At 40.7% G+C, this 19,832-nt stretch overlaps 1 pseudogene; it reads right to left on the bottom strand.

Annotated features, from left to right (window-relative positions):
• LOC115847605 (guanylate kinase pseudogene) overlaps positions 1-13,061 on the bottom strand; it is a 29,235-nt pseudogene extending 16,174 nt beyond the window's left edge.
• Positions 13,062-19,832: the final 6,771 nt, after the last annotated feature.

Here is a 19,832-nt window from a genome sequence, read left to right as displayed (position 1 = left end):
CCTGTATTTTTAAATAAACTGCCTTGTGATGCACAAGGCCTATGAAACATTTTAGACATTGAACCCGAGATACATGGAAAATTACTCACATGGTTTTATTTTTTCCCCCCTAATGACTCTAGTAATCTGAAGGGAAATTATTCTGGTTGAATGACTCATCTAAAACACGTTTTTTGACTGTATCTTGGGCAAGGAAGAATCTATTCAGAGATAACAATTTATTATTTAACATTTCGACAGGTCCACAGAAGTACAAGTCAGCTGAGTCCAAATAAAGAAATGTGCTATTTTTTAACAACTTCTAAATGTTCTTGGCAGAACGCAGGCTAGACTTTATTAGAGGAAACAACAGGTATTTATGATCTTTTTCCTTCAGGTTTTCAATGAAAATTTGATAATCACAACAATATTTTAAAAGCCAAGAAATAGCCTTAGAAATGTTTATGAAGATATGATGAAAGGTTAGCAAGGGAAAAAGAAATAAACAAAAGAAGAAAGAAAAAAAGAAAGAAAAAAGGAAAAATGCAGAAACAAACTGTACCCTAGAACTAGAAATAGATGGGCCTGAAATAGAGAAATTGGAATATTTCTGTTACTTCATTCCTATTATTGCATAGATTGTGAGAGAGATCTCCTACATTATAATATGTTTTTATTTCCCTATAATAAAGTTATTTCATCCTTTATACATGAAAAGTATCATCCTGTTGGAACTCTATCATCCCAATGGCAACAAATCTAATATGGGATTTTTATATTTTCACAATGTTTTCAAGCATCTCATACATTTTACACTATTTAAGAAGCATGCATTCTCATCAGATAGGTAGAGCATGCATTATTATCCCTGTTTTACTGGTGAGGCAATGACAGCCAAGGTCATATAGCAAAATAATACAGTTGGAATGCACCTCTGCAATAACAAATCTATTACAACATAATGCCTCTTTAGACCAAAACTTACCATATTTTTTGACACATACTTATTGTCATTTTCTTTCTTTCTCCTGAGCCCCTAGAGTCCTTGAAAAGTTCTGTTTGTTGTAAAAAATTTTTTTCTTTCTTCTGAGGGAGTCACAAATGAGGGTTTTGTTCCCTTTGCAGTGGAAATGGATATTATGTTGCACTTCAAAGGCCCCAAGGAGGAGAATTGGCCCAACTTTACCTTATACCACTTTCTAGTACCTTCACTTGTAGTGATTTATGCTCTGGTTAATTGCAGCAACATTGGAAATATTAACATAGGTATGTCATGATGATCGGATATAGACATTCATAAATCCAAAATAAGAGTGTGAATAATCATACCATTATGTAACGATCTGATTCCTGTCTCTCTTACTTTTCCTGTATTTTGCAGTTTAGCTCTTTATTATCATGTGTTTCGTGTTGAAGTCTGGGTTTACCAACATGTAAATAAATTGAATGTAGGACTTCTGATTTCTTTTGTAACCCTACAGCTAAAATCTTCAATCTTTTGAATCCTCTTGAAACTTTCTTCATTTAAAAATATTCCATGCTCCATTTTTGTTGAATGTTACATGTTTATTGCCTGCTTCCATGCTGAATTTATTATACTCCCTAAATATCCTTGCTAATTCATTCCTTCATTAATTGCTTCATTTATACATCTATACATCAAGTACAGCTAGCATGTATTGTACTCCAATAATATTTACCATGTTATGTTGTACTAATCTGTTTCTCCTTCTAGATTTGAACTCTCTGAGGGCAAAGACTGTGTGTTTCTTATCTTTTCATTTTGGGAGTTACCTGGTACATAGTAGGTATACAATGAAAGTATTTAGATGAATAGTACCTGATAAAATACCACATACTTGGCCAGTAGTGACTAAATGTTATCGTGGTAAAGACAATACTGATTTCTTTTACTTTGTTTTAATCATTTTTCTTATAAATGAAAGGTTTGAAATATTTGAAAGAATAAGACTCTATCTTTTGTACAGAGTTCAAAATTTCACTACCATGCAAAATCCTCTAAACAAATAAACAACCTATCTTTTGGGTGGCTGGATATTGAATGCCCCTAAAACTATTAAATACTTTATCAATATGCATAATTTTTTCAGTAGGTTGATATATGCATGTTACAATGGCAAGAAACCTTATTTGGGATCAATATATACTATATTTTAAATCCTGGTAGAATAAACAGAAAATAATGAAACAAATGGATATTTATTTCTATGTTCATTTGAAATTCTGCCTAGGGTTAAACAAAGCAGCCTTTCCAAAATCATTGTAACTGGAATAACACGCCACTAAATGCTTTTGCTTGTTCAATTTTTCATTTGCAAAGGTAATCCACGCTTTAAAACCTGGCAAACTTTGAAATATGCATCAGGCAGGAGGCCGGTGTGGAGACTGCCTTGAGGTCAGGGCTTTCAGTTCCTTGGTTGCTGAGTCTGAGGTTTCTGTCAAAGGCCACGAAATATCCCTTCATTACTGGTTCTTCACGGCAAATATAATTAACAGCTTGCCATAGACCTGAATGTTGTAAAAGGATAGATGTCTCCTGTGGTGTGAAAATAGGGCCAGAGACACTGATCCCATGACAAGAGTCCCGTACAGTCGCTGGCCTGTAGTTGGTGGGGATGTGATTTAGCAAAATGATTTGGAATGAAGTAGCTCTGTAATGCGGGTGGTTTCTGACAGCACAATCTTTTGTGGTGCTGGCATGTGCAGAGTACGGAGGCTTGATTTCACATGTTGGCAATTCCTCTGGTTTACCAAAGCCCTTCCCCAAGGACTCTCATGTCAGGCCAGTTAGGTGCATGTTTGTACAGGTGGTGGGTGGATCAGCTGTTTTCCCTGGAAGTCATCCCCTTTTGGTTCCAGTTTTCCCGTTGAGGGTCACTGAAGGGTGACGAGAAGTTTACTGCTCCTTGAAGGCTGAACCTACTGTTGCTGTGGCTGCCAAAACACAGCCTCAAAGAGACAATGATTTGAACCTGGCTTGCTGACTGCTTGTCTCTAGACTCCCTGGCACCACTCAGTTTGGGGAAGAACAAAACATACCCGGTAGCATTCAAGTCTAGAATTGTAATGAAGTTAGGGTGTCCAGATGTATCCCTTTAAAGGGATTAACCCAGTGTTCCAGGAAGCCTTTTGAGGTTAATAAATTATTTACTTTTTCCAAAGGAGATAGGCATAGGAAATCTTCAATTGTGCTCATAGAGATTAGAATTTGAGATAGACCTTTTCCTAGTAGGGAGGAGGTAGCTGTTTGTGTTACACAGATGCACAGCGGCTCTTTGTTTTCACCTGGGTCATTAGTGCACGCTTCTGATCCTGCCAAAGTCCCAAGAGCCCACCAATCACATTTTGCTGAAGTCTGTCATAGGGAGATTGGGTGATGTGGTTAAAAGAAAAATCAAAAATCATCCTGGGCTGGGAAGGAGGGATTTTGAAATGCTAAGATTTACCTTTGCAAGATTACATACTGATAACCCCTTCCATCATGCAATTCTCTCCTCCTCTGGCTCACTAAACAGGCTTGAACCATTCGCCAAAACCTCTCTTCACACCCTTCACACACTAGTCAAACCAGACTCCTTACCATTTCCTGAACACGGTATCAAATACTTATCAAGTCCATGCAATGTGCCAGGTACTGTGTTATGTGTTCTATATACATAGATTTTTCATGGTGACTAGTAACTGTTCATTCTTTTATTCAGTCAAGAAATACTTAGTGCACACCTGCTATACGTCAGGCATAAGCTAAGTGGTGAGGGTGTGGCTGTGAATAAAGTAGACATGTTCCCTGTCCCTACAGAGCTTATAGTCTAGCAGATGAGACAGGTGTTAAATAATAACAAGAATGGAAAGATCGGAAGACATGACGACATGGAGCGAGGAGGTTTGACCCTCAGGAATGGATGTTTACCCTGAGAAATGAAGACATTGTCAGAATCGGCCAAATTAAGAGGATGAAGATGAATGCTGGGGCTGAGGGAAGAGTCTGAAGGAGTGGGAACAAGGTCAGAGAATGGCACAGTGGTGTGGACTGCACAGCCAATATTCCTGGTTCCAACCCTGACTTACCACTTACTTTCATTGTAACTTTGGGCAAGTTACTTAACTTCCGTGCCTCTATTTCCTTATCTTTATTTTGTTTTTAACAGTTTTCTTTCTTTTTTTAAAATTTATTTTTAAAAATTCTTATTTTATTTATTTTTGGCTGTGTTGGGTCTTCGTTGCTGCACGCGGGCTTTCTCTAGCTGCAGTGAGCGGGGGCTACTCTTCATTCCGGTGCACAGGCTTCTCATTGCAGTGGCTTCTCTTGTTGCGGAGCACGGGATCTAGGCACGTGGGCTTCAGTAGTTGTGGCTCGCGGGCTCTAGAGCACAGGCTCAGTGGTTGTAGCGCACAGGCTTAGTTGCTCTGCGGCATGTGGGATCTTCCTGGACCAGGGATTGAACCCGTGTCCCCAGCATTAGCAGGCAGATTCTTATCCACGGTGCCACCAGGGAAGCCCCCTATTTCCTTATCTTTAAATGGGGATAGTAACAGTATTAAGCTGATAGTTTTGTTGTCCTGACAAATGAGTTGCTGTGTGCCCAGCACATAGTGAGCAGGTAAGTGTTAGTCATTTTAACAAGGAAGTGAAGGTATTTTGAATTACTCTCTAACCTGGAGCATACAGTGTAAATACAGAAAGAGGGGAGGTTAGAAAAACTGATAGAACTTGGATTAAGAGGGACTGGGGCATGGGGAGGTCTGGTAAACATGTGAAGGACTTTCTTGATGTGAGAGGAGTAGAAAGTCATTGAGAGGATTTAAGCAGGACAATGACACAATCAGCTTATCTGAGCCAAGCTGGTGGCCATGGAGATAAACCAAAGTGTGTAGATTGGCAAGATACCTAGGAGGCAGAATGAACAACACTGAGTTACACACTGAAAGTGTAAATTAGGAAGAGGGAAGAATGAAGAATGATCACCTGGACCAGAAAGCAACCAGGGTACCACTTATGTGCAAATAACAGGGGCAAGTCCAGGATAGCTATGTATACACGTGGGTTCATAGGTTTGGTGGTAAGAACTGAGGAGAAATGGAGGGTGGTGGAGGTCTGAGGAAGTATGATTTGAAATACAAGTTGCAGAGAATGAGAAAGAGCATTAACTAGGGAAACCAAGGCAGGGTAAGGGACTCCGGTGAGTTTGGTGATGTTTAATTTTCATTGGTGCCCGACTGCCTAGGTGTGAGGTTTTCTCAGAAGTTTTCGGCAGCTCTCAGATGCAGAGGAGACATGAACAGTTGAAAGTTCTAGGATCAGGATGATCAGATGATGATAATAATCTTGTATAACATTTATGAAGGTTTACTAGGTGCCAGGTGCTGTTTTAAGAGCTTCACATACATTATTTTATTTAATTAGATGCAGGCATGTCTTAGAGTTGCATGAAATGTACTAAATCATGGCACGTTAACTGACTAAATTGAAGTCAGCAATTAAAAGCTTAGCTGTTTGGCATGTTATTTATATAATTGTCCTGTATAATTGTGTTTCTCTGGCCTCACAAATCTATGGGGAAAATTAGGGTCAAAATAACAGCAATGAAACAATGTCTCTATTTTTGGCTGTCTTATTCACTCTGAAAAACTCCTTTCCTCAAATTCTGTATCAATTTCCTAGGGCTGCTGTAACAAAGTACCACTCCCCAGTGGCTTAAAACAACAGAAATTTATTGTCTCACTGTTCTGGAGGCTAGAAGTCCAAAATCAAGGTGTTGGCAGGGTCACGCTCCCTCTGAAACCCGTAAGGGAGAATCCTTCCTTGCCTCTTCCTAGCTTCTGATGGCGGCCGTCAATACTTGGCCTCCCTTGGTCTGCTGCTGCATCCCTCCAATCTCTGCTTCTTCGTCCCTTGGCATTCTCCTGGTATGTCTGTGTCTTCACCTAGCATTTTCCTTTTCTTATAAGGACACCAGTCATACTGGATTAGAGCCCACCCAAAGGACCATATCTTGACTTGGTTATATCTCCAGTGACCCTATTGCCAATAAGGTCACATTCTGAGGAGGTAGTGGAGGACAGGACGCTAGCATGGTTTTCTAGAGGACACAATTCAACTCATAACAAATTCCTTCCAAGTAGCTCTGAAAGGACCCATGGGTGTCCCTGGGTGGTCATGATCTTGTATTCTTTGTTTTCACACATTTTTCTCCTCTCCTTTTTTGGTTTGATCCAGTGACGTCTCTCATGTTGCCACCAAGGTCAGTATGCTTCTGCAAAATACTTCCAAACCTGCAAAGAAGCACCAGAGGGACAATGCCCACTGAAGGTGCCAGCGTCCCCTTGATGCCACTGCAGTCTGGTGTCCTGTCCCATGCCCTCTCTGATCCAGCTGTAGGTTGGTCTCCTGTGTCCGTTCTGAGTCCTCACATGTCCCACATTGTGACCTGACCCCTGACTGTACCTCCCCTAGCACTGTTTGTAGACTGTACTACCTTACACCTTGCTTTTGTCCATCCCTCTGCAGGTCCTGCTCCCTAAGCTCAACTGGGCTGGAGGACAATCACAGTGACAGATGCTGTCTGGGATTTAATCATCCTTCTCACTGACACTGACCTTGAACTAGAGTCCTTGAACTAAATTTGTGAGCTTCACCTCTCTCTTCTACTGGTCCAATGGCTGCTATGATGCCCTTTGGTACAAATAAAACCTCTGCTAAGTCAGACATGCCTGGACATATCAACATAAATCCTAGAGTGAATGCAGCTTAGTTTCTCAAGCCAAGACTGTGGCTCCCTATGATATATATTTACACTAATTTTATACAAAAATTTATCCACACCATGATGCTTAGCATCGGTAACCGTGAGGTTGGGCTGTTGGCTGTATCTGCTGCTCAAGATTTGAAATATATCTTCTACCCTATGAGGAAGGGCTTTCTCCATACACTCCACATTTAGTCTGTACTCTCCTCCACTTTCCAAGCCTACTGAATCCAGCAAGATGTTTGATTTCAGTCCTCAGCCCCTTACAGCCAATCACAGCCTCTCCCTACAGATAACACAACCACGCCCAGTAATATTCAGCTCTAGTACATCTTGATTTCTTTTTTTTTTTTAAGAGGCCCTATCATTAAAGTAATTATAAATGTTCGTACCTAATCTTCACTTTAACAGTTTTCACTTTCACCACAGTAAGAAAAGGGTTGACTGTAATTATATCTGGGTGTCTTTGATTCTAGCCTGTCTCCAGGTGTGATACCTTTCTTCCCTACCAAAATATCAATCCAAAGTTAGTTAGTTAATTAATCAATCACCAAATATTTGTTGTGTATTTCTTATGTGTCCTGCATTAGCAAAAAACAAACACAAGGAAATTATCTTTTCAGTAATTATTATTTTAAATTCTTCAAACCCAAATGATGTAAAATCATTCATTCCAGAAGTCCTGAGCATCTACTACGTGTCAGATACTGTGCCAGGCACTAGGGGATACAGCAGAGCAAAACACACATAATCTCTATCTTCTTAGAATCTACCATCTGTTGGGGAAACTGGATCTTAAAAATCTTACAACTAAATATATATATTCACAAATTTTAATAAGAACTGTAAAGGAAATGTATGGGGTACTATGTATAGAGGAAGAACCTAAATTAGATTGGGTGTGGATGGTCAATGAAGTTGAAGTTCATTTCAACCTTTAAGCTGAAGTTCAAAGGATGAGTGAGAAGGGAGGAAAATATCTCATGCAGGATAGAACATGGGAAGGCTCTAAGGTAGAAAAGAGCTTGGTGCCTCAAAGAAACTGAAAAAAAGACTAGTGAAGCTGGAGCACAGTGAATTAGGAAGAAAGTGAGACCAGATGAAGGAGAGGAAGGTCAAGGACAGATCCTGTATGGCCATGGTAAGGATTCTGGAGTCTATCATATATGCCATGGGAAGCATTGAAGGTTTTTTTTTTCGCTGCGTTGGGTCTTTGTTGCTGCACGTGGGTTTTCTCTAGTTGCGGCGAGCAGGGGCTACTCTTTGTTGCGATGCGCGGGCTTCTCATTGCGGTGGCTTCTCTTGTTGCAGAGCACGGGCTCTAGGCGCTGCGGGCTTCAGTAGTTGTGGCACGCGGGCTCAGTAGTTGTGGCTCCCGGGCTCTAGAGCACAGCCTCAGTAGTTGTGGCGCACAGGCTTAGTTGCTCCGCGGCATGTGGGATCTTCCTGGACCAGAGCTCGAACCCGTGTTCCCTGCATTGGCTGGCAGATTCTTAACCACTGTGCCACCAGGGAAGTCCCACATTGAAGGGTTTGAAGCAAGAAAAAGGCGTGATGGGATTATGTTTTGAAAGATTGCTCTGACTGTTGTGTGGACAGTGGAGTAGGGCCAGAAGGGGAGACCAGCTAGGAAGCTATTAAATATTACAGTTAAGGTGCGAGAATATGTTGACCAGTGCTCTGGAGACAGGAAGAAGTGAACTGATTCAGGAGATATTTTGGAGATAGAATTAACAAATTTCTTTTTAGGGCAGTATGAAGAAGAAGCTTTAACCAGTATAGATCGCTGAATTATTTAGGTCCTAGTCCAAATAATCGGGAAGTTAATCATCTGCTCAGCACTGGAGTCACCACTGAAAATCTGTCCGGGTGCATTTCAGGGAATATACCATTGAACAAGACCCAAACCTCCAATTCACTAGGAGATAGAAAAATTGACTTTCATTTTAGTGCATGCTTTGCCTGGGGCTGTGCGTTTCATTTCAGGATTTCAGGAAGTGAACAAATGAAAGTTGGTTTTGTGTTTTTTTTTTTTTAAAGGCCGTTGTCAGAAGCCAGCTTTCAGAGGTATACAAAGAGCAGGAGCAGGAAATGATGAATGTTTTTCTTAATGCGGTAGGCAGTGTCCTGCTTTGTGTCTCCTCCCCCATTTTGCTTTTTCCTTGACATTCACTAGCAGGAGCCCATAAGAGTTTCTTCGAAATAAACCTGCCCAACAGACATCCAAATCTTACTCCTTGCCCACTTCCAATCATACTGACATACTGAGCTTTCTACAGACACACCCTATCTCCTCAGATCTAACTGGTGCTTCTCACAGCCCTCTTTGCCCTCCTTCCACCCAGATCCTGGCTCTCAGAAGACAGCTGGAAACACATGAGATGAAATGTACTGTCAACTGGTGGGAAGAACATGCTGGGCTTCCCTAACTGGTTTTTCTTAATATCAATCTGTCACACAAAGAGTAACCCCTTCCCTCTGAGTCAAGACAAAACATCTCTTTGTTTTTTTTGTTTTTGTTTTTGCGGTACGCGGGCCTCTCACCGTTGTGGCCTCTCCCGTTGCGGAGCACAGGCTCCGGACGCGCAGGCTCAGCGGCCATGGCTCACGGGCCCAGCCGCTCCGCGGCATGTGGGATCCTCCCGGACCAGGGCATGAACCCGTGTCCCCTGCATCGGCAGGCGGACTCTCAACCGCGGCGCCACCAGGGAAGCCCAACATCTCTTTGTTTTCATGGCCAAGTCAGAGGTTTTGGGTAGCTTGTGGAGCATGCCTCAGGGACAGGTACCCTGATGTCAGGGACACTAAAGAGTTATAAGAGAGGGATACATTTCTGCTCCACCTCTCACTTTCTCTAACCTCTCAACTATGCTAACTTAAAAAGAAAAAAAGTAATATACATGTTGATAGTAGTTTCTCCTGGGTGATGAGGTGGGGGGATCTTTTTTTCTGCTTCTTTATACCTTCCTGTGCTTTCTAAATTCTCTATGATTAGTGGGTATTAATTTGATAATTAAGAAAAAACACAATGAAAATCAAACTTCCTTGAGGTTGGGAATTTTTTGATTGGAGGTACTGGTAACTGAACAGAATACCAAAAGACTCTTATGTACTCCAGTAGGACTTTTGGTATACATGATAACAAGACTCCCCAATCCCTGAATGCTTCAGGTTTCTCACTTTTCTGAATATATCACCCCTTGCTTACAAGTCTCTGATTCTAGCTTAAGTTTTCAACCATTCCAGGTGTTGGGGAAAGAGCCTAGATTCTAATGACATGTTTTTATAATAAGAATGGATCTGCATGGACCCCAAAATTGTCATGCTTATCACTCCTGGGTGGGTGGGTGGAAGCATATATTAAAGAATCCATTTACATTACTTTGTGGAGGCTACTGTGTTAAGTGCCATTACAAGTGAATAAGATAGGAGTGGTTCCCGTCCCTCAGGAACCAGCTGCACTCTCGGAAAGGTTATTTCTCTGACTTTAAAGATGTAAGTGTTGGCAGAAAACAGCAATTCTTCTCCTTGATCAAGACATCTGTGAGACTCATAAAAAGACAAAGCCATGTCAAAGTGAGCTACACTGTGGCCTAAAGCAATTTTTATAGCCTGAATAGAAATGAAAAAGCTCTTTTAAGTAACCAAAACAAATAATCTAAAGCACTATTCCATAATCATTTTGATTCCATAACAATATAAACATTGCTTATATTTTTTCATTCTTTGCAGTGTTGTTTGTTTTGCTTTTTGGTCAGCGCTTAAGTACAGATCACAGAAAGCCACTGGTGCAGTTTTAGTCAGGATGGACTAAATCCAGGGAACTAGTGTCATTGAAAGGCCTGGAGGAGTGGGTTGTCTGAAAATCAGGAAGGCCCTAGAGGAACTCCTGGCTCCAAGGGGATGTTCATTCCTCTTCTAGTTTGGTCACAATACCACCTTCATATCCTCTGACTCAAGGTCTAACTTATAAAGTTCACCACCTCACACAGCCATATGAAATACTAGAGAAAAAGGAAAGAGTAAGCAAAGAAAATTGGTTACTACATGCATTACAAAGCCAGGAAGAAAACAGGGTAGCTAGTACAGACCTTATTTCTGCATCTGGTCCCAAGCCCATAGTTGGTATTTATAACTTTCTTCCACTCCCCTCTCACGTTCTTTTCTTTTCTTTCTTTTCTTTTTAATCTTCAGCTAGCACCTCAGCTAGTCATGCTACTTTATCTGATGGGGTAACTTAAACTTTCATTCTAAGGGTCTGAACCGTTGGTGATCTTGCCTGGATTGGGCTGGTACATCTTCAATTAACTTTTGTCACTGGACAGAACAACACAAGGGGTTACCATGAAGGTTACCCTTGGTTTTAGACCCACTCCTACCCTCCTACCCATCCATTTCATTTGTATGGGAACTCTTGGTTCTTTGTGAAAATCAGGACCAATCATTCCAGCAATACAGGAAGCCCTGATCTTTTAACATCATGAAGAGCCCATATAGGTCAAATGGTTATCTCAACTTCTCCTTTAATGGAATCATTGTTGAGTCTTCGGGTGGAAGCAATTTTTTTCTGGGTTTTAAGCCTTCGAAACCAGCAGAGAGCCAAGCATTATGAGAAACTGATACAAAAACTTTTTGACTGGGTTCTTATATGTAATAATGAGAAGTGATATTATCATTCCACTCCTTGATTTCTGGACTCATGTCTGGCTGGGAGAAGCAGCAACATATATTGGTTACTGGTTAGAACGTTATCTCATTCTATAGCACAGCACTCCAACTACTCAGCGTGGTGTCTCCTAGCTGGTACCACAACGGAGTCTTTAATAGGTTATAATACCATTCTGTAAGGGCATGTGCTTATAGGTGATGGGATACGTGGAGAGACCAGTGAAATCCATAGACATCTTTCCTTTCTCTCACTTCTTTCTTTCGTAGAAGCAATATTAAATGGGACACTGTGACAGTAAATAAAGATGTTCACAGACGGTATTGCTGGCAAAAACATAGCTGGCAGAAAAGACAAATCCATATCTAGAATTATTACTTACTCTAGTGAGACTAAATGAATTCCTCTGTCCCCAACTCCCATGATGGAAAAAGATCAATGTAATCAGCCTTGCACCAGGTATTTGACTGGTCTATCTCTACTCCAAATATGGGACTCATCCCAAATTATATTAGGGACTCAGCGTTGTTCCCTATAAGCAGTTGACAGATCAGCCTTGGTGAGGGAAAGACAATATTTTTGAGCCCCTGCGTATCCTCCATCCCTGCTACTATGACCATTTGATCCATGAGCCCATTAAACAAGCCCCATTCATAAAAATTCTTATATGTATCTGATTATTGAGTACCTCCTTGGCAACAGCGGTAGGCAAAGTTCTTAATCCCTATGACCCATCCAGGGTGCTTGGTTATAAACAGGAAAATCTGACTCTGGTTAACTTAAACAGAAATAGATTTTATTGGATTGCTTTGGGTTGCTCACATTGTCTATATGAAGACTTGTAAACGAGTCTAAGAAAAAGGCAGAAGCCAAGAAAAGCTTATAGCCGAGAACAGAACAGAGGTCATGCCAGAGAAACAATCAGGTCAGGACGCTGCGTCTGACAGTCCAGTTTTTGGATGCTTGATGCCATTTTCACTGCTAGACTTGAAATCTGCTGCAGCCTCTGAGAATATGCTCCACCTGTTGCCATGTCTTTGATTACTTCCACATGAGACTATATTCCTGGCAGAAGCATCTGTTTGGACAAACATGAGCCACATACTTCCTGCCAAAGAGCCGGGATAGGGATATCTGCCCACTTTACACCTAGTGGGAGCTGGGGTCTTGCCTCTTATCAAGTCCTAAGGGATGGGGGTATCCCACCATCTAGGAAGGTAGCTCCCAATCCTGGCAACAAATCGGCCATACCTTCCAAACCTCAGTTTTCTCATCTGTACAATGAAAAATATCCCTTTTTTACTCTTATCCTTTGCTATGTTTTAACCTAATATACTTTTTTTTAACCTAATGTACTTTTAATCCTTATCCATTGCTATGAGGATTAAATTAAATAATGCATGTGACATACAACAAATCTTGGTTGTTGTTATTTTGTTTCCATTTGTACCTCAGTATCTTTATCTCCTTGTCCTAAGATGTTTTCTGCAATTCCTAACCTTGGAACTGTCCTTTCCTTCAATTCCTGCTCCTAGACTGCTGAACACTGCTGGAAAATTTGACAAAATCTTTCTAGTTGATTCTGTTGCAAGTGAATAGTTTCTATATTCAGTGCTACTTGCATACCTCTTGTCCAACTCTGCTCCCATTTTCCCAAGCAAATGAACTTGTCTCCTTAGAGACAATTCCTTCCCCTCCAACTACAAAGTTATGTATGTCTACCCCAATCATTACTATCACCCCCAACCCCAAGTCTCAAATGATGTCAAGTGTCTCCTCCCTTTAAGGGTTAATCCTTTGTCTACACTCTTCTGCTTTCTCTGGGCCCTTGCTTGAGTTTTCATCCCCTGGATTTTCTCTATCTCTCAGTCCACTGGTTTCTTTCTTGTGGCTTGCAGTATCAAATGCTGCAGAGATACTTTTTTGTACTCATTGGACATCACTTGTTCTGGAATTATTTAAACAGAACACTTACTGTTTTTGTAGGTTTGATAAATACACTTTGTAAAAATTGAAAGCAACATAGAAAAATACGAGTAAAAATCCCTTGAAATCTCTAACCCAGAAGTAACCATTCTGAACATCCTTCTTGAACCTGTATCACTATCAAATATGTGTATTTTATGTCTGGTTTTACACAGAGAAAATTTATGTGCACTTTCTTTCCTGTATAATCATTTTTTCTTTCTACGCTGAATCACCTCCACCAGAATACATACATGCTGTTATCTTACTGTTATTTCTCCCATTAAAAAACCCCCTGTTATCACATTCCAATTCAACTATTACCTTATTACTCTATCCCCCTTGATAGAAACATTTCCTGAAAGAATGATCAATTCTCACTGTATTGGCTTCTTCTCAGCCTAATTTCTTCTTGTCAGTTTCCTTTGTGGCTTCCTCCTCACCTTCCCAGCGTTTACACATTTGAGTATCCCAGGTATCTGTCTTTAGATCTCTTCTCTTTTCTATCTACACTCATTTTCTGGGCAATCCCATGGGTTGTTCTGCATATCATTTTTATTCTGTTGACTCACAAACTTATATCTTGACCCAGGGCCTCTCTGATGACCTCCAAACTCTAAATTGCCTATTGGACATTTCCACCTCTGTGCCTGACAGGCATAGCACACCCCGAACTGAACTTTTGAGTTTCACCCTCCACCCCCAATCCTGCTTCTTCTGCAATATCCCCCAATCCCATTCTAATTACTCAGGCAGAAGACCTTGGAGTCATCCTTGATGCCTCTTTTTTGCTCACATCCCACATTTAAACCACCAGTAAATCCTGTTGACTCTATCTTCAAAATACATTCAATTTCCAACCACTCCTCATCCTCTCCAATGCTAACCTCCTGATCCAAACCGCCATCATATGTCCCTTGGGTTATTACAATACCATCTTTACCAGTGTTCCCATGTTGTGGGTTGACTTGTGTCCCCCCAAAAAAGATATGTTGAAATTCTAACCCCCCAGTACATGTGAATGTGTTCTTATTTGGAAATAGGGTCTTTTCAGATGTAATCAATTTATGACGAGGTCATAATTCAATTAGGGTGGACCCTAATCCAATAAGACCGTTGTCCTCATAAGAAGAGAAAACAGACACAAGGAGGGCGAACAGCTCTGTGAAGAGTCAGAGACACATTGGGAGAACATCATTTGATGATGGAGGCAGAGACTGGAGTTAAGTGGTTGCAAGCCAATGAACACCAAGGATTGCCAGCCACAGTAGAAACGAGAAGAAAGGCACAGAAGAGACTCACCAGGTTTAAGAGCTGCTGAAAGAGAGTAAGCCTGCTGAAACCTTGATTCTGGACTTCTAACTTCATGTACTGTGAGAGAATAATTTTCTGTTGTTTTAAGTCACCCAGTTTGTGGTAATTTGTTAAAACAGCCCTAGGAAACTTATCCACCTTGCTTTTTCTTCTTCTCCTCTGAAGACTGTTTTTCACACAGCAAAAAATATATATAATTTATCTGATTGATGATGTCACTCAAAAACCTACATTTCCTCATAAAGTTAAACATAGAATTACCACATGATTCAGCAATTCCACTGCTACATATATGCCCCAAAGAATTTAAAGCAAGGATTCAAGTTATACTTGTACACCAGTGATCACAGCAGCATTATTCAGAATAGTCAAAAGGTGGAAACCCAAATGTCCATCAACAGGTGAATGGTATATTTTGTTTACAACTAACAAATGGTAACAATGGAATATTATTCAGACTTAAAAATGAAGTGCTGATGCATGCTACAACATAGATGAACCCTGAAGAGATTATGCTAAATGAAATAAGCCAAGCACAGAAGGACAAATATTGTATGATTCCACATACACGAGGTACCTAGAATAGGAAAATTCATAGAGACAGAAAGTAAAATAGAATTTACCAGGGGCTGGAGGGAGGGTGGAATAGGAATTATTATTTAATGGGTATAGAGTTTCCATTTGGGATTATGCAAATGTTCTGGAAATAGTGATGATGGTTGTACAATATTGTGAATGAATTTAATTACACTGGATTGTACACTTAAAATATGGTTAAAATGGAAAATTTTATGTTCTGTATATTTTACCACGATTTTTAGAAATGCATGAAAAAAAGGTGGTTATTACTACATGTAAAGGAAAACAAACAAACACACAAACTCAAAACAAAAGAAACAAAAAAATCTCCAATGTCCTCAATTCACTCAGAGCCCAAGTCTTTATCTTGGCCCTAAGCCTTCTCAGGCCCTAAGCAATTTGGCTCCTGACTACCTCTCTGACCTTCTGTCTCCCTGAAACACTCTTTAACCACATTGGCATCTTTGTTTCTCAGCACATTTTAACCTCAGGGCCTTTGCACTTGCCGATTCCTCTGCTTTGACTCCTACTCTCCTATCCAACTCCCATCTTCAACCCATATCTACATAGTTCTCTCCTTCCTTCCCTTCAGAACTCTGATTAAAAATCACCTCATCAGTAAGGCCTTTCCTGACTCCCCTATATAAGATTACATAACAATCTTTCTATCTCTTACTCTGCTTTACTTTTCTCCATGCACTTCTCTCTGCATACTTGTTTATTGTCTGTATCCTCTCATTTGACAGCAAGCTCCAGGAAGCCAAGGACTTTGTTTTATTCACTGCTCTATCTAGAGCAGTGATAGTAGTAGCTGCTCAGTAAGTATTTGTTGAATGAATGAATGACTATTATAACATTCTTTTGTAACTTGCAAAATACACTTCTTGCTCCTTAAAAAAAAAAAAAAGTCAAGGTGTACTTAATCAAAATTGTGTTGAAATAAAGGTATTTATAGAAATAAATGAATTGGATCATTTGAAACTTCATTTATAAATTCTTTATGTCAGTTTTTTTTTTTCGGTGGGGAGAGAGGGGTGTTTAGTCCCCTGGTGCTATTGTTTTAAATGTTTTCAGGCTGTGAAAACTTTTGAGAAATGATGTTGATCCTTTCTCCAGAAAAATATTCAAATAACACACAAAGTTTTGCATGTAATTTTATGGGCGCCATGGGCCACCTGAAGCCCATCTATTGAACCCTTTTAGATCTATAAACCTATCATATTTTATAGTTAGACTGGGCCTCCTATAATTCAAAGCCTGAGCTCTACTGAGAACATCATCTTCACTGCTAGGCCATCTTAGCTTATTCAGCTTCAGTGGGAAGTGTAGCTTAAGATTTGATCTCTCTGCAGGTCAGTTCTTTACCTTTCAGCATGATCACTAACCTCATTTGCTCAAGCAACAGTTTGACTTTATATTTATCACACATAATTCTAAGTTTTAGAAGAGTTACTTTGTGGTAAGTATAACTGTTCCCAAACTTAGAATTACATGTGATAAATATAAAGCGTTCAGACTCAGCACTTGTGAATTTCTAGATAAACTGCTGAGTACACTAGTAAATTCTCACTCATGGTCCTACAACATGCACACAGAGTAATGACAATTTAGGATATACAAAAACCAAATGCTGTACACTGCTCAGCCTTCTGTAGCCCTTCATGCTATGGAAGCTACTTTCTCTGAGGTCACTAGTAAGTCTTTAATTGCTAAACCCAATGGCTTAGAAGTCATCCTACTCAACCTCTCTATATCATCTGACAATGTTGATCACTGCTTCCTTGACACAATTTTCATCGTTTTATGGCTTCCTTGACACTTGCTTCTCCTTATTGTTTTGCTGCCCACTCTGGCCTCACCCCAGCCTCTTTCCTTGTCCCATCTTCTTTATCAGGCTCATACCTGGATGTTCCCTTGGACCCCTTTCCATTTCAGTGTATACTCTCTCCCTGGGCAGACTTACCAGGACTTAATCATCATCTAAAGGTGAATGGCTCCCCAGGCCTTCAGCGCTACCTTCTTCTTCCAGAGCTCTAGATCAGTATTTCCAACTGGAGTACTGTGTGTCTCACAAATTCTAACTATTTAACACATCCAACAATGCCCCAAACCTGCTCTCCACGTCCTTATCTCAGTTCGTGGCAGCAGCATCTACCCAGTCACTAGGGTTAGAGTCACACATCACACCTCCTTTCTGTCCATCACTATGGCTGGCTTGGGTTGTTGCATCAACAGTCAACATAACATGGTGGTTAAGAGTAAGGACTCTGGAGCTGGATTGCCAGGGTTCAAACCCAGCTCTACTACTTGCTGAGTGGTTGACCTTGAGCAAGATTCTTAACTGCTCTGTCTCAGTTTACTCACATCTAAAATGAGATGAGTGATAGTAGCTACCTCCTGGGGTCTCTGTGGGGATTAAATAAGTTTGTATTTGTGAAGCATTTAGAACAGTGTCTGTCACAGAGTAAATGCTACATAGGTGCTTGTTAGTAAATTGGTTACTGGTTTGTCCCTACTCTAGTCCATTCTTCACACCGCTAACAGAGGTTTTCGAGGGGCTGCCAGTTACTGAGTGGTCAACCAGAGGTCAGTCATTATGCTAAGTGCTTTATGTACAGAATTTCATTTACTCTTCATAACTACCTGTCAGGGAAGTGCTATTATTCCCATTTGAGAGATGAGGAAACTGAGGCATTAAGCGCTAATGTACTTGGCCCAAAGTCACACACTATAAATGCCAGAGTTGGGATTTTAATTCAGGTCTGTCTATTCCCAGAGCCATAGTTCAAAACCAGGAAGCCATACTACACTGCTTTCCCAAGGCAGAGTTAGTCACTGCATAGACTTCAAAGATCCCACACTGCCTATGCTGTCATGATCTATTCCTTTACAATTTTATTCCAACTTAACTTTGTTTCCTGCAACTTCCCTCTATGTGGCTGTCCTTTCCTTCCTCTTTCCTTCTCTCCTTCCCTTCTTTCCTTCCTTCTTTCTTTTCTTCGTCAACATTTATCGAATGCTTGAATGCCAGGCACCACGCTAAATTAAAGAAAACGAGAGAAAAGAGCAATTTGTCTTCAAGGAGCTCATAGTCTGACGCAAATTATTATTGACAATACAGTGAGGAGAGTGCACCAGGGGGATGCGGGAGCCAGAATGGGTAAGGGAGGTAAGGGGATGGGAACAGTTTCTTTGAGGCAGGGACATTTAGCTGCCTTAAAGGATATTCTGGTCAGACAACTTCTTGCCATTCTCTAACAGCCCTGAATTCTTTTGCTTTTTGCCTTTGAGATCTCTGGAGGTGTCTTTCTCCCTGTCAGATAGTTGTTTAAGACTGTATTTGAAAGCCACTTTTTCTGGGATGCCCTCCTTCCCTTCCTAGTCAGCTGAATGTGTCCTCGTAGATACCTCAGTTACAGTGCATATCACATTGTAATCTAGATATTGGCCTATCTGCCTGTCTATCTGACTGGATTTTGATGTCCTCCAAGGAAAAGACAGAGTCTTATTTATTTATTTATTTTTATAAATTTCTTTATTTCCTTATTTATTTTTGGCTGCATTGGGTCTTTGTTGCTGCTCGTGGGCTTTCTCTAGTTGTGGTGAGTGGGGGCTACTATTGGTTGTGGTGCGCAGGCTTCTCATTGCAGTGGCTTCTCTTGTTGTAGAGCACGGGCTCTAGAGCGTAGGCTCAGTAGCTGTGGCGCAGGGGCTTAGTTGCTCTGCAGCATGTGGGATCTTCCCGGACCAGGGCTCGAACCCGTGTCCCCTGCATTGGCTGGCGGATTCTTAACCACTGCATCACCAGGGAAGCCCTATTTTTGAACTGTCCTTCATTCCCAAAGTGGCATGTCTGGCATATCATAGTGTTCAGTAAAATTTTGATGAATGAAGAGTTATTTGCCTATTTACAAAAGAAAGTGTAAGAGTTACTTCTGATTCAGACTAAAACTATTCAGATTATCATTCTTAGTACCTTAGCACAGTACTCTGTAGAAAGTAGGTTTTCAATAAATACTAAGTATTTGATTGTTCTGTCAATGAACTATCTGAAGTAATGCTAGGAATAGGAAACTTATTATTAAATTTAATTCTGTAGATAAACTAAGATTTTCAGGCCCAACTGAGTCTTGGGGCTCTGGATCCAGCATAAGAAAAATTAAGAATTATTGGTAATAGTATTGAGGATTTCCTGTCTTCTCTGGGTTGAGTCATGGTTCCAGAATCTTGCGCACGGTTAAGGTACCAAGGTATGGTGCTGTTGGGAGCTGGATGCCACGGTCTACAGGAGTTGCTGCCAAGAGTCTACCATTCTTCCATCATCAAAGAGTCTACAAATAATAACTGCTGGAGAGGGTGTGGAGTAAAGAGAACCCTCCTACACTGTTGGTGGGAATGTAAATTGGTGCAGCCACTATGGAGAACAGTACAGAGGTTCCTTAAAAAATTAAAAATAGAGCTACCATATGATCCTGTAATACCATTTCCCACTCCTGGGCATATATCTGGAGAAAACCATAATTTAAAATGATACATGCACCCCAATGTTCCCAGCAGCACTA

The sequence above is a fragment of the Globicephala melas genome, chromosome 1, assembly GCF_963455315.2.
Source record: "Globicephala melas chromosome 1, mGloMel1.2, whole genome shotgun sequence".
In the NCBI taxonomy this organism is placed as follows: domain Eukaryota; kingdom Metazoa; phylum Chordata; class Mammalia; order Artiodactyla; family Delphinidae; genus Globicephala; species Globicephala melas.
Note: the sequence above shows the minus strand (reverse complement) of the source record. Positions and strands in the feature narration are given on the sequence as shown.